This window comes from Chaetura pelagica, unplaced genomic scaffold (genome assembly GCF_000747805.2).
Source record: "Chaetura pelagica isolate M959 unplaced genomic scaffold, ChaPel_1.0 scaffold42, whole genome shotgun sequence".
Classification (NCBI taxonomy): Eukaryota; Metazoa; Chordata; class Aves; order Apodiformes; family Apodidae; genus Chaetura; species Chaetura pelagica.
In genome coordinates this window covers 691125-706764 of record NW_009952575.1, presented here as the reverse complement: position 1 = coordinate 706764, position 15640 = coordinate 691125, and positions in this window count along the sequence as shown.

Genomic DNA, 15640 nt, shown 5'->3' with positions numbered 1-15640 from the left:
TTGTTCCTTCCATTTCCTTTCAAAATCTCATTATGAGCAAAAATAGCTTGTCTAATTAATGTTTTAACAATCTGGTAATAATCCACCACATTATTAGTCCAGGTTCAGTTACATGCAGTCGTGGTGCAAATTATTACAGAAAATCCTCATGAATAGTTAAAAATGCTATATATGGAAGAAAAAAGAGAAAGGAAAAAAAAAAAAAAAAGAAAAAAGAAAAAAAAAGGCATAGAAGGGCGTTGTCATTCGTCCCGAAACTTACAGCCTGTGCCCGGTCTCCGTTGGCAGAGGGTGCCGCTGTGCCGAGAGGAGGCTGGCGAGAACATTCCCGTTGGACCCGAGCTCGGCTCCCAACGGCTGCGCCCGGGAGCGCCGGGCGGCTCTTCCTTCCCTGCCCGCGGGGAGCCCTGGCTGCGGGTCGTCCCGGGCCTGGCGGCCGCGGGTGCAGCAGCCGCCAGATGCAATGAGGATGCGTGAAGAGCGGAGGTGGATCTCTTGTTCCTCAGGGAGAGGAGGGGGAAATAGTGCAGTTCTGATTGTTCGTCTGGCTTCCCTCGCTCCTTCTAGCTTTGTAACAGTTGTTTTTCAAGTGCACCATTCGGCTCCGCGTGCCGCTGCTGTTATTTTGTGCTGATCCTGTAGATCGTTTACCTGAGCTGCGTCCCGGCGCTGCGGAGTTCTCACCTTGTTTGCAGAAGCTGTACCTGCTTATGTAACAAACGTCTAAGAACTTCATTATAGCAACAGACCCGTCAGTCTGAGGGGATTTCTTGTACACCAGTTGTAGGGTCGACGTTTGTTGGTTGGTTGGTTGGTGGTTGCTTTTTTTTTAAGTAGAGCTAAAATACTGTACGTGGTGTTACATCTAATTACATTTTTTAATCTTGTGTGTACTGTATTTGCTATTCCGAAGCTAGTTCACCTCCCTTACTGTGGATTGGATTTCAGTTTGCAGTACGGAGTAAAAATGTTGAAAGAAACTTAAGTATTAAAATCGGTAGCTACTACCGATGCTCAGGTGACAGTATTTAATATGAAGTTCCTCTGCCGTGGCCAGGTGTAGCAAAGGACCTGAAGCAATTCCGGGAGCACCAAATGCGCTTTATGGTTGGTCTTTAAGTGGCACCTATTGTTTATGTGATATTTAGCTTGGGGCTTTTCTTACTGGTTGAGCAGCAGCAGTAATCACCAATTTACAATTCTGCCTATACAGTGCTAATGACTGCTGTTTCTGTAGTTTTCCGAGGTGTTATTACTTAATCGTTAGCTTCATCTTACTTGTTATGCAAAATGACTACCGAAGTGCTTAATGAGAGTGTAAAATAACTGTTAACTGGACAGCACTATCCAATAAGTAAACAGATTTAAATGCTGAATTTTCAGTTCACCAAAAACACATACTTAGGAACAAAATCAAAGAAATGGAAACATTAAAACCTGTGTCTACAAAATAGACAATATCGTTATGTAAATCTTTTGATCTGTGAGTAATTTTGGGTTTAGCTATGTCTTAAACTACGAGTTGCAATTTTGTGTCTCAGAGATAAAAATACGAACATTCTTGGAAAATTATGCTAATAGTAATGAAAACAGAGGTAAAGGGTTTCTTCCTATTTTTTCCTTCTTTGTCTTCATACTCTATGTAGTGTAACTTTCATGAGGCAGGTGGTTTTTTTGTGTGTGTGTTTTTGTTTTGTTTTGTTTTTTCCCCTGCCTCCATTCTCCAGAGTAAATCTGAGGGCCCTTTACCTTTTTCTCACCAGATGGAGAAAGACACAAATTATGGAGAGGAAAATTCTTTGCAAGTCATCTCAACTGCTTTTTGGCCTCAACAGCGCTAAAACCATACTAAACCAGGTCAAGCCTTTCTTTTTGGTAGAACTCATACAGAGAACAAAAAAGAAATATAAAAAATAATCTTTCAGGCAAAAGAAAAAATTGTTCACTTGACTATGGGGTGAATGCGCCTATGTTTAGTTAAGGATTATGTGTAATTTAGGAAGGCTGCAAAAATCAATTTCATTTAGGGGCAACAAAAACTCCAGTTGAATGGGTATGTTGCTGATGTCAATGTGAAGTCACTTTGTATTTTTATGAAGTATCATTTAATGTCATTGTAACTTGTGTTGAGGGGTTGGAAAACGTTTTTTATCAAGGCAGGCATGTTCAACTGAAATGAAAATCTTTACTGAAATTGGTAGGATCAGTAAGGGCTCACAATATGAGAGTTGGGTGGCTGAGGTTTCATCATAGTAAATATGCAAACATGATGAATAATCACATAAAGGATAAATTAGCTTTCCCCTGACTGGTTTGTCTAGCTTAGCAGAAGGAAAAATAAAGGTGGGGGTCCTTAGCTGAACTGATGCTGCTGAAAACAGTAAAATTGCACATAACATTTTCAGCTAGTTAAGTACCACAATGAGGTACCATTTTGACTAGCTAGACATGATGGTGTGGAAGTAAAGCTTATTTATGTGAGGAATGAGGCCAGTATAATTAAAACTGTTTGGAAATAAGTTTATGAGTGGAACTCTTTCAGGGACACTCTTACACCAAAATAAGGTCATGACCATCACAGATTTGCAGATATCAGAGTCAACATTACCACCTTGAAACCCCTCCTGTAGCAGTTAATGGTGGTATTTTTTCTGTTTGCTACCAATTGGCTACCAGACGTTGCAGCCACTGCAACAAAAAATGACAGAAAGGACTATTTTTCAGTGCCTCCACCAGTGCTAGCAAAGTCCAGGTGCTTAGGTTAGATGGCTAACGAAAACAGGTTTAAGCTAAAATATTCCATCAAGGTGGCTTCCTGCTCACGTTTCCATATAAATAACAAAACTGAACAAAAATACTTTTTATGTGTCTAAGGAATTCATATGTGAGCAAACTTAAGACCTGCCATAGAGAGACATAACATTTTTTGCTTATGTCTGCTGCTTTGGTGGGTCGTGTTTGCCCCAAAACACAAAGAGAGAAAGCATACTTGTTTGAACTTTAATCAGAGCCTTCAAAGGTGAAAACAGGGTTGAAGGTTAAGATCAGCTCTTCAGTGAGGTAAGTTCTTAAGGTTGCCAGTTGGTGAAAGAAAACCGGCCTCTATGAGTTCACTGCACTTCAGGAAAAGCACTGTTCCCAGAATAAAATGGATAGGGTATGAGAAGACTTTTGTGGGGAGTAACCAGCAATACAGACACTTTCCAGAGTTTTTCTCAATTATTTATTTAATCATCATAGGATTTCTTTCACTGCTGAAGGCCACTACCAAAAAGAACAAGCCAAAAAACCCCCAAGCATGCATTGTCTATGTTAGTTACCCATGGCATTACAAGGGTAGCAAATGAACAACCTTGGTGTAAGACAAGACCTCTGCCTTACTGCAGCGAACTGACTTCTCTAGCACTCTAAGGTATCCTTAGTTATTAAGTATAAATTTTTTGGGTGCTGACAGCCAGTTAATTTTTTGTATGCTTTTGGTAAAATAATCTGTTTCCTTCTTTTGGCTATTCTTGGCCTGTTAAACTGCTGGCTGGAAATAGTCAAACATCTTGTGCTGAGTGGGACAAACCCAGAATTCTGAACTGATACCAGTAGTTCTTGGGAGAGCCCCTTTCCCACTCTTCTTGAAGTTAATAGCGCTGCTACTGCAAACATGAATTTACCCATCTTGGACTTTGCCTCTTGAGTGCAAGAAATGGAAGTAAAATCTATGGTGATTTACTTTATTCTAGTGTTCCTGGTATTAGAACTGTGCTGATTACAAGGCAGTGGATTAATACATAAGTGAAGATAGGAGCATAGAATTTTGATTCTATAGGCAGGTTGTGAATGTACTAATAAATTATTTGTAGCATGCTTATGAAGATCATGGTGATTCCATTTAGTCAAAGTGAAAAACAAGTATAAAGGACTATGTTGTTTTCCTCTGATAATAAGATATCTAAGCCAGGCTACTGCTCAAAGAATGGCATTTGCTGTATGATCTGTTTTGAGTTTGCATTACGAACCTGGTTTAGAAAGGACATCTGTTTAGGCAGTGAACACTGGAGCCCTTAGAAAGTGTGTCTTGCACTTCAGTTCTGAAAAAGTCAGTTACATACCAGGGAAATCTTATGACTATTCTGTCTATCAAGCATCATGGGCCCAAAGACATAATCACAAACACTGAATCTTCAGATTAGTAGGATTTGCCATAGCTTGCTTTTTTCTTCTACATGCACTTTTCTTTCCTCTAATCCAATCGCTGAGAGTTGTGTTCCTCTCTTTTTGTTCAATAGTCTTTAACTTTTCACTTCACAGATTCTTCCTTTTTATAGCTACTTACTGAGTGTTTTTTCACTTGTGTTATGGTTTATTATAGCATGTTTGTTCCTTCATCAATGCTGCTTATGCCAATGTTACGTGTGGTGATTACAAGGTGGAATTATGCTACCTAAAAAATACTCATTTAAATAAGTGCTTAGCATTTATACAAAATCTGAGAACTGCTTATGAGTACTGTCTCCGCTTCTTGAAATAAAGACTGGTTTTGCCCAGATACAAGCATACTTAAGAACATTGACTCAAAATAAAGGTGAATTTGGCTTAAATTTTCTAACATCTGCTAACCTGTCTTACATCCTTCCTAAATATGTATTTTCTCTCATACTTAACTTTAGCACAAAAGATGGCAACAACAAAAAAACCCAAAAACAAACACAGACAAAACCATAACTCTTGCTCTCTGAAGATAAATTTAGATATGTTTTTTTTTCTATTTTCACACTACTGTTTTGGGGTAGTGTTGCCTGTTTTATGTGTGCTTAGGTTTGAGACTGTGAAGTTGTGAATCTACAAGCAAAACACAGGTCACATCAGAATAATTTTTTTCTGTTTACAGTTTCTCAGTCATGACATTTTATTTTTTTCCCTCTAACACAATGGCAGCTACAAAATAAAATTCTAAGAATTACCAGTGTGTTCTAAGTAAACAAAACAAAAGCCTACTTGTATGAAGAAGCAAATTATGGTGAGATTTCCTTCTACATAAAGGTGGAACCTTTGAGACAAGACCGAGATCATCTTATTAGCCTTCATATCTCAAAAATGTGTATTCTGAAAAATCAACCCAATGGTATTGATGATAAAGGGAAAAAACCACAGTAAAACAGGAAGGAGAATGGCCACTTGAGAGAATTGTCTCAGTACTTTGTTCAATGTATTTTCAGTGTGCAAGGTCAGTTTTGTCGTGTACTATGTGATTTCCCCAGGTGAGTGACAGCTGTCTGCTTAGTTACGCAATTTGATCAGAAAGGCCAAAGGCAAATGCAAGATGTGGGATGTGTAAGATTTGCAGATACTCACAAAAACTTGGATAAATTTGGAACATCTCTGATGCCATTCAACTTGTAGAATAATGGTAAGATTACACCCCTAAGGTTTTTCTGTTCAGGTTCCCTTACAAGCTCGTTGCTAACAGTTACAGGTAAGCTGGACTTCAGAAACACAAAAATATTTATATGTATTCCTCACTAAATCAAATGCAGTAACATGGAATATAGCTGCTTGATAAGGAAGGTATGTAATTAAAGGTGCAGTTAAATTAGTGGAGTTTGATTTCAGCAAGAATATAATGGCCTTTTTGATATGCTGACTTACCCTAATTTAGTATTCACACCCTGGTTAGGGTATAAGAATAGTTTGCATCTGATTAGCTTTAGCCAGTTGATCTTGAAGCCAAAATATATTGTTTGCCATAGGATTGTGTGCAGGACATCCCTAGATTCAGCTATGCTGATGGAAGAAGTAAATATCAGCTGCCTGCCACTGCTGTTTACGATTGCCACTGCTTGCAGAGCTGAGATAGCAATTCATATGACCACTCTCTAATACCAGAAATTCAGATAAATCAGGTCAATTTTGATTGTTAGCCGAGATAGCTACGGGCAGTTAGCTTCGGGCAAAGAAAGTTCCTGGAACAGCAGTAGCTACACATTGTCTTCATTTCTCAGAAAATCTAGTGTTTATTCATTTCAGAAACCTATGTATAAATGCAGGGAAAAAACAGCTGTCGATGAAATAGTGGAGACTTGGCAATGAACATTATTCTGCCCAGCTTTTCTGGAGACTGCCTATGAGAAATTACTAAGCCCTTCAGGGTTCCAGTAGGCTCAGATAGTGTTCCTCTTATTATAGCTCTGACACAAATTCTAACAGATTCATATAAAATATTTTCATAGGGCACTACACAATGGGTAGGCTTCCTCTCCTATAAGACACATTATCAACCCTTGACATAGGGCCAGGAGAAAAGAGCATGTCCCTGGAATAGGCCTGCTAGGTTCTTAAATGCTTGTGGAGATAAAGTAGTGGCAGAGGCTTGAATGTTCTGTTCCCATGTGTTCTGTGATGGCTGAGGTGTGGACATGGCACTGCTTCTGAGCCAAAACCATTACCTGGTCATCTTTGCCATGGGACTTTATGGATGTCTAGGGATGGGGAACAGGGTGCAGTGCACTCACAAAGATGTGGAAGAGCAGCTTGTTCTGAGAATCTGTTTGGGATCTCACTTCCTTGGAGTTAAATAGCTTTCCTGTTGGAAGGGTGTAGAATGGAGCTTTGTGTATATGCTGAAAGCTTGAAAAAGGAAAAATGGTAAACATTCAAGCTTGAAAGGCAAAATTACTGCTTTAAGAGAACACTGAAAGGTAGTGCTGACTGACCCAAAGGTGGAAAGGGCTTTTGTTACTGCATTTTTCACAGAGTCACTCTGCTCTTTTATTGAACTTAAAGCCTGCTGGAGAGACCACATCACAGAGGCTAGCACACTGCATTGTTCTGGGTGGTGGAAGGCAGAACAGTCCATGTGTTAGTAATGTCTTTGCTACAGTAGTTTGCTGCAGTGCTTATGAATCAGAGCCCTACATATCTTTCCAAGCACTCTTAACACTCAGGTGGAACGTAATATGTGTGAGAGACCATGAACACATTCGAAGAATCTTAACATACTAGTGTCTTGGAGGAAGTTGGTAAGTTTAAAACCTCAAAATTCCTTTGTTTAGGTTAAAAGATAAAAGGATCAAGGAAAACAGACCATCACTATAGGTTTGTGCTGGACAGGTGTTTGTCTAGCAGTGGTTTAACTCTAGTGCACTTGCTGATTTCAGTAAATATAAAGGTATGCATTTAAATGGATCATCTCTTGTTATAAGTTTTTAAAAGCAGAGTGATTGCACTCCAGGGAGGCTGATGAGCTAGATGAGCCTACACTCCTTAGTTATAAAAAGCCTCTTTTGGAGAATGGAACTGGGTAGATATTTCCTTATTATTTTGTCAATAATGTCCATCATTTTGTTAATTGTTTTCTGTATTATTTATTGGCCCTTTGTGTTTACCTCATATTTAGCAGGATGAATGGCTTTTCTAGGGTTGTCAGGGTGCAATCCCCTGCTTCAGTATTGCTACATCCATTCTGATGCATGTTGACGGCAGCATTAAGGACTATTGCTGCACACCTTGTCCCCCGAGCTGCCATCTGCCTTCTCACTGCACCCAGCGCTGGGACCAAGATCGTCAAGCAGAGGAAGCTTGCAGCCTGGGTGGTTGTGTAAGCCATTAAGATTTTAATGAAAAATTACTCCTGGATATAAGTGTATGCTGAAGTTTCGCTTCATGTGCTTTAGCAGCATTTAATGCCGTATGTTACTGTGTGTGGTATCCAAACTGGTAAGCAGCACAAATACTTTATTGTATTAAACTTGCTCAGAAACCTTTCAGAAAACACAGAGAACCTGCATTTTCCTGGTAAACTTCTGAACCTCCGCTATGACTGGATGTATTAAGAATAATTAGCAAGGAAGAAAACAAATCTGTGACTGGGTAGTGCAAGCAGTTGGAAGAGTAATAAGACAACCATCCCCACAGTAACCAAATAAGGTCACATTCAAAAGGTAATTGGAAACCAGTACTGGACTGTTATGTAAGAGAGCCTGAAGATCAAGGAAACATATAAACAGCTACAAAAAAGATGCTAATATAGCTCTAATTGTACGGGGTGTAATGACAAAATCAAGCTAGCTGCAGTGTAATTGGAGGTGATTGGAGGTGCAGTTGTGTAAGGACTAAAACCAGGTTGGAAATCTTTAGAAATCTCTTGTGAATCATTGATAATTCTGCACCACAGTAAACAAACAGTTATTTTGATTGTACTTAGAGAAGAGTGATACATTACTGTTAGTTAATAAAATGGAATTTATTATCATAACCTTGTCTTGCTTGGGAGGTTCTTGCAACAGGAAAAATTGATTTGAAGTTATGATTAAGAGTGTTTCTCTCCCTTATTCAGCTCTTCTTCCCACACACATCCCTCCCACTACAGTCAGCTACTGTCCTGCATATTAAGCTGCTGAGAAGGTACTAAGCTTGCTACTTCTACCATTGAATGGGACAGCCAGAAAAAGGAGAAGGACTTGCTACTTTGCTGCTGCCTTGTATCTGCCTTGTACTTTTTCCTCAAAAGCCAAGTTTATGCAAATAGGAAGTAAAACTCTCTCCTCAGGTTGTGTAGGCTGCTTGAAGCAACTGATTATGACTGTCATAGCCCAGTTAAAGTAAGGAGTCTGCTGTTCTAAGTTGCTGCCTACTTTGTCTGGGTCAAAAGCTAGTCATTTCACTTGCAATACTCTGAACAGGCTGCATTTTAAAACCTAGGAAAAAGTTAAATTCAGAGTAATCGAAATAAAGAATGCACAACCATGGCTCCTGCGGAAGCCACTACACCAAGGACTTTCCCAGGCAGCCCCTGAGAGCAAAGGTGTGGAACAAGTCCTTACACAGACAAACTGGAAGATTAACCCTAAGTGTATCCTAAGTGTACCCTAAGTGCACATTAGATTCTGCAACCATTCCAAAAGTTAATGGAAATTGCCCACTAGAAAACCAATTGGCTGGTTGGACAGCCTAGTAGCCATTCATGTTTACTGGCAGGTTGGCTAGCACAGTAGGCCTATGCTTGTCAAGTGATGAATTTCGGGAGAAAGGGGTTGGACCATAAGCATGAGTAGGATCATTAGCAGCAACATCTCATTTAAGCCCATGGTCAGCTTGACAGTAAAGTTGTTATGAAAAATCCCTGGACTGTTGAGGAACAATGCAAATACACTGAAGACAATAGGTCTCTCTGCCATGTATATTTAGCACCCACAGAGAATACTATTTGCAGGGTGAGGCACTGTAACATTCTGCCAAACCTAGAGATGAAGCTCTACTCTCAACAGTGTTAGTATATCCATTTATATTTACTTCTCCCTGTCCTGTCACCCACCAAGAAAAAATTTGGCCATTCTGTATCTAATTCCAGTGTTCTCTTTTCTTTGTCATTTGTTTGGTTTTGGGTTTTGTTGTTTGTTTTTTTAAAATCTGACTTTAAATGTGCAGATTAACACAAAACATTTTAGCTTACTTCTGTGTTCCCAGCTGGTATGCATGATCTGTCTAGAAGGAAAATAGGACTTTTGTTTATTTGAGGGAGGGGCAGAGGAAAGGCAGTGAGGATTAGAGGAAGCACAAGGGGAGGTAAGAATAAGAGAGAGAGAGAAACAAGCAGAGTTAAAACCAACTGATGGGAAGAAACTCCGGCCTAGAAATGTGAAATGGAGATTCCTGGCAGATTTGACCAAGCCGGTTCTTTTGCTTCCTCATGGCTGCTACAGCTTTTGCTGGTAGCTGGTGTATAGTTTCAAAACTGATTTCTGTGCATTGTGTCATGTGATAGGTGTTTTTGTAACATCCTGCATAAGCAACTTCATAGAAAAGTACTTCTATTTATAGTTGATTAGAGTATGATCTCAGGGATGAAGTAAACTGGGTAGAGATTGTAAACAAATAACCCTCTTAACATGCTACCTGGACTCACATACATTTTGTTATTTTCTGTTACAGTTAAAGCAATGGTAACTAATCTAAGGACTAAGTACCTTAAGTACTTGGTTACTGCTGAAGTAAGGAGTAAGGAAGTCAGCCTTTATAAGAGATCTCAAATACCAGTTATTACAAAAGTGCCATTTTCCAGGCAGGATTATTCGACATGTAGGTGGAGTGTTTCTTTTACATTGTTGGGTTATTTCACTGAAGAAACATTCTATGTGTTAGCAGGCACTGATGTGTAGAAAATTTGTTGTGAAAATGACTGTGATAGTTGCCACAAGGCATGCAAGGGACCTATACAACCCAAAGATATAGAAGCCAGGAATGGAGGTCTGCAGCCATTTTGGGTTTTGCATCTAATGACCAGATTTTGACAGAGACTCTTTGGGAAAACAAAGCATTATTTAAAGAATTTCCAAATATGCTAGTGCAGATGTGCTTTGAAATGTCACAAATGGAATAATTTCTTTGTTTCGGGAAGTACGTGCTTGATCTGGGTTTGTTCCTCTTTGGAAATTATTTATTTATTTATTTAACTTAAATAAAAGTAAGTTAATTACTGCAACAGCATTCTGGAACTATGCTGCACATAGCTAGTACAGTTTTCTCTTCCTGAGAAATACTAGTTTTATTTCTTTTGTACATTGGGTTAAACAAAGCAGCATTAATTTGCACTGGATGATATACTGAATTAGTAAACTCTACACCTCTTTAGATCCCTAACATAGGCCATATTATTATGTCCTCCTGGCATATGGAGCTATGGTGACACATGATGGTACACCTTCTGGCTCAGCATGCCACAGTGGTGAATTTTTCCCCTCAGTGTGTCCTTAGATCTGCAAGTATACTGTGGAGAATAATATTCTTGTATTGCAAATGCAATTTGTCCAAGCACCTGGATTCTTGCAAGATGCAAGAACAGTCCCCACTTTGAAAGTACAAAGGCAGCATGCAATTTCCCAGAAAGAAGGAATAAACTAGTGGCAGAGATCTGAACAGCACACAGAGGTCAACTGTATTCAGTGATCTGACTGATAGCATGGTGAATTTTCTGTTGCAGCTCAGTAAATTGCATTAATTACTTGATGGGAAGAAAAGGGATATTTTAAAGGCATTCTGTGAAACAACCACTGTCAAGAATTATGACAGACAGGTTTAAAAACTAGTAGTTTTAAATTTGGCTTCCATTTAGCAAAAAAATCTTTTGAAAACAAGGTTTCCAAGAATAGACAGTGAAAATAAACAGTGACTTATCCTTGTAACAACTTGCTGAGTAACTTCATGGAGTGGAAATGTTTGCAGGAGGATGTACTTTGATTTCAAATGCAAGCAGAACTTTGTAAACATGTTCAAATCACTATGCATGTAGCTATTTTATTTGTACCTAGAATCTACTCCAAATACATTATGTGACAGTGGAGTACAAACTTCACGTTACAGTATTATGCAACTAGCATCTTTAAAGGTTTCTTAAGATACTTTGCCATTTTCTTTCCAATCCCACAGAAATTATGCTATCCATCCAATCATAGATTTTTGCATTATAAAGTTATTTTTGTGATATCTACAAAAAGTGCATTACAAATCTTCTGCAGCATTGGGTTGTGCTGGTTTTGCGTTGCAGTTGGATTGCTGATTGGGTGAGCCTGTAAGTACAGCCAGTAGTAATTTTTCAATTTTAATTGATGCAGCTCACCATGACTCACAATCCACTGTCTTCTAGATCCACCACCCTCTACTACTTTTTGGCCAAATTTAAGATGGAAAAGAGGGGACGGAATAGTGGCTGAGTCACTTTTGTTGCATGCCAACAAGTCTGTCGTTTACTGATTGGTCATTTGCCTTTTATCTGGATTATATCATACTAGGGAGCTGCTCCAGCTGCCTGGAGATTGGGGAATGTGAGCTGTAGTCAAGGATACCTGCAAAGCACTGGGAGCTGCAGCGAAGTGTCTTTGAAGAGAGGGAAATTAGAGGGAAAGCAAAGGAAAAATAGAGACAGGGAGCCAGTTTCTGACCTCAGTATCACTGATGTCACCAATGAGAATCTATAAAGTGTTGGGGAAATAAGTATATAAACAGGTCCAAGGGAAAGGTGTCAGAAAAGCTGGGGTGACAGAGAGGGGATAATTAATCATGTCTCAACTGTAATCTTAATGACTACTCTTCCTTAACATTTGTAATGTCTCTTACTCCAGCAAGAGCACAAAATTAATAAAATCTTTCTAAGAGACCATCTTGGAAAAATCAATTTACTGGCACTGTACAGCTAGGTCAACATTAACAAGTATTTTGGTTTGGTTTTAATTTTTTTTTCAAAGCTTCAGCTACACGTTAGAATACCATATCCTAAAAAAACCCCACCAAAAAATGACCTACCTGAAATAATTTATTTTGGAAATGCTCATGTGTTGAAAGTCTATTGACAAGTCAAAATAGATGAAAATAAATGTTATGTTTGGTGCCAGGATTTTCAATTATTTCACTAGACTATTTTTTCTGAAAATAGTTTATAGTATTCTAAACTAAAGAACTAGAAGTATGCATAAGGAACATCTCATCTGCTTTCAGATATTCTTCAGGCTAAGTAAAGTGAGGATAATGAATTATTTGCTTATAATGACACAATTTCAGATTATTTTGTATGACATTACAGAGAATCATACAACCTCATTGTCTCCCTTAGTGACTTTTCTTAGCAAGTATCTATCCCTACTGAAGCTTCTTCCAATTTAGTATGACCGCATCCATCAGTATTAAAAATGGAAGTTTGTATGTCAGATGGAGAGTTGCAAGCTACGTATTCAAATTACTTTTTAAAAGAGCTCAGTCAAATTAGTTAATTCTCTAATTATACACCTGCTTCATTTAGGCTCCCAGCTGGAAATCAATGCATGTGATGAGTGTTATGCACCATAAGCAATCCTACTGAAATTACAAGGACTGTCTTGAGGGAGCAACAGTTCTACACCGGCTCAAGTCTGAGGCCGTAAGACTGCTTCCACTTGCAAATGTGGATGGTTGGTGAAGTCCAAGATAAGAAAATTCAGGCTACAGCACAAATATCAGGAAATTAAAATTTCAAATATCTTTTAAATGTAAGCTGTTGACTTCAGATAACAGTTTTCTTATTTGGAGCAGGTGTAGGTCCATGATTTTAGTATGCAGTACCTGTTTTAATTATGTGAAAGACTGACAATAATTTCAAGTAGAATTTTCTTTGCTTTTTTTTTTTTTTCACCTCTGTTTTTTTCAACTGCTTATGTAAAAAGTCCCTCCCCAGCTTTCCTGTAGGTCCCCTTCAGGTACTGGAAGGCTGCTATGAGGTCTCCTCAGAGCCTTCTCTTCTCCAGGCTGAACAACCCCAACTCTCTCATGAGAGGTGCTCCAGCCCTCTTATAATCCTTATGGCCCTTCTCTGGACTCACTCCAACAGCACCACATCCTTCCTGTGTTGAGGTTTCCAGAACTGGACACAGTACTGCAAGGTGGTGTCTCATGAGTGCAGAGTAGAGGGGTAGAATCACCTCCCTTGACCTGCCAGTCCTGCTGCTTTTGATGCAGCCCAGGACACGGTTGGCTTTCTGGGCTGCAAGTGCACATTGCCAGCTTCTCATTGACCAACAAACCCAGGTCCTTCTCTTTCAGGCTGTTCTTGATCGATTCTCTGCCCAACCTGTATTTGTGCTAGGGGTTGTCCCAACACAGGTGAAGGATCCTGCTCTTGGCCTTGTTGAGCATCATGAGGTTGGCATGGGCCCACCTCTCAAGCCTCTCAAGGTCCCTCTGGATGGCGTCCCTTCTTTCCAGCATGTCAACCACATCACACAGTTTGGTGTTATCAGCAAACTTGCTGAGGGTGCACTTCATCCCATTGTCCGTGTTGCTCACAAAGATATTAAACAGCACTGGTCCCAGAATTGACCCCTGAGGAACACCACTCATCACTGGTCTCCATCTACACATCAAACCATCCATCACTACCTTCTGAGTGTGATCATCCAGCCAATTCCTTATCCATCAAGTGGCTGATCCATTGAATCTGTATCTTTTCAATTTAGAGACCAGGATGTCGTGCAGGACAGTGTAAAATGCTTTGCACAAGTCCAATTAGATTATGGAAGTTGCTCTTCCCTTGTCCACCAATTCTGTGACCCCATCATAGAAGGCCACCGAATTTGTCAGGCATGGCTTGCCCTTGGTGAAGCCATGTTGGTTGCCACCAACCACCTCCATGTTTTCCTTGTGCTTTTGCAGAACCTTCAGAAGGATCTGCTCTGTGATCTTGCTGGGCACAGAAGTGAGACTGATTGGCCTGTAGTTCCCTGGGTCTTCTTTCCTTCCTGTTTTGAAAATGGGGGTTATGTTTTCCCTTTTCCACTTCATCAGACAGCCATGACTTTTCAAATATGATGGAGAGCAGCACTGCAAATTCCCTTAGGAGCTGCAGATGGATCTTCTCAGGTCCCATGGACTTGTGCACTTTCAGGTTCTTTAGATGGCCTCAAACCTGTTCTCCTACAGTGGGGAGATCTTCCTTTTTCCAGTCTCTGACTTCTGTGACTTGGACAGTGTGGCCAAAGCCCTTATCAGTGAAGACTGAGGAAAAAATCTTTGAGCACCTCAGCTTTCTGCATATCCTGCATGATAAGGTCTTCTGTTTCCTTCTGCAGAGGGCCCACATTTTCCCTGTTCTTCATTTTATCACTGATGTACCTGTAGAAACCTTTCTTATTACCTCTGATGTCCCTGGCTAGGTTTAACTCTACCTGGGCTTTAGCCTTCCTAACCTGATCCCTGGCTTCTCAGACAACTTCTTTGTATTTCTCCCAGGGTACCTGTCCCTACTTCCACCCTCTGAAGACTTTCTTTTTTAATCAGAGTGTCCAGGAGTGCTTCGTTCATCCATGCAGGTCTCCTGGCATTCTTGCCTGCCTTCCTCTTTCTTGGGATGCATTGCTCCTGGGGTTGGAGGAGGTAATCTTTGAATATTGACCAGCTTTCCTGGGCTCCTCTCCCACCCAGGATTTTATGTCGTGATAACCTACCAAGCAGATCCCTGAAGAGGCTGAAATCTGCTCTCCTGAATTCCAGGGCAGTGAGCTTGCTGTGGACCCTCCTTTTTGTTTTATGTATCCTGAATTCCACCATTTCATGGCCACTGCAGCCAAGGCCTGTAGCAGACTCCCACTGCAATATCACTAACCCCTGTCTTCCCTTTAACCCTGATCCATAAGTTCTGTGTCAGCTCCTCATCCATCCCCCATGTGGAGCTCTGTGGACTCCAGCTGGTCATTGATGTAAAGCACAACACCCCCTCCTCTTCTCCCTTGCCTGTCCCTCCTAAAATGCTTATGAAGAATGTCCCCACAGCAATCCCCCTTGGAAGAATGATCTGCTTTTTGCTGTGTGCTCACTAGGGGATATGGGTGAGACACAGAAAGTTGGTATAAAGGTTCTTTGACTTCAAGCTTGATTTACCTTTCTTTATCATGACTTAAAAAAACCAAGTCTGTTATTGCCAAGAGAGTTTTCACCATTTTTCTGGGAAAATGTGTCACAGGATTATCATAAGCAGTACATCTCCTTGTTTCCCTCTCAGCAGTTCATTTTCTCCTATCTTGTATTCCTCACAGCTGTTAGCTTAGAGGTGAAGCACATTCTACACTGTTTGCCCAAACTGGATTCCTCTTCAGCTGGTTCCAAATTAAAATCATCATCTTTTAAAGAT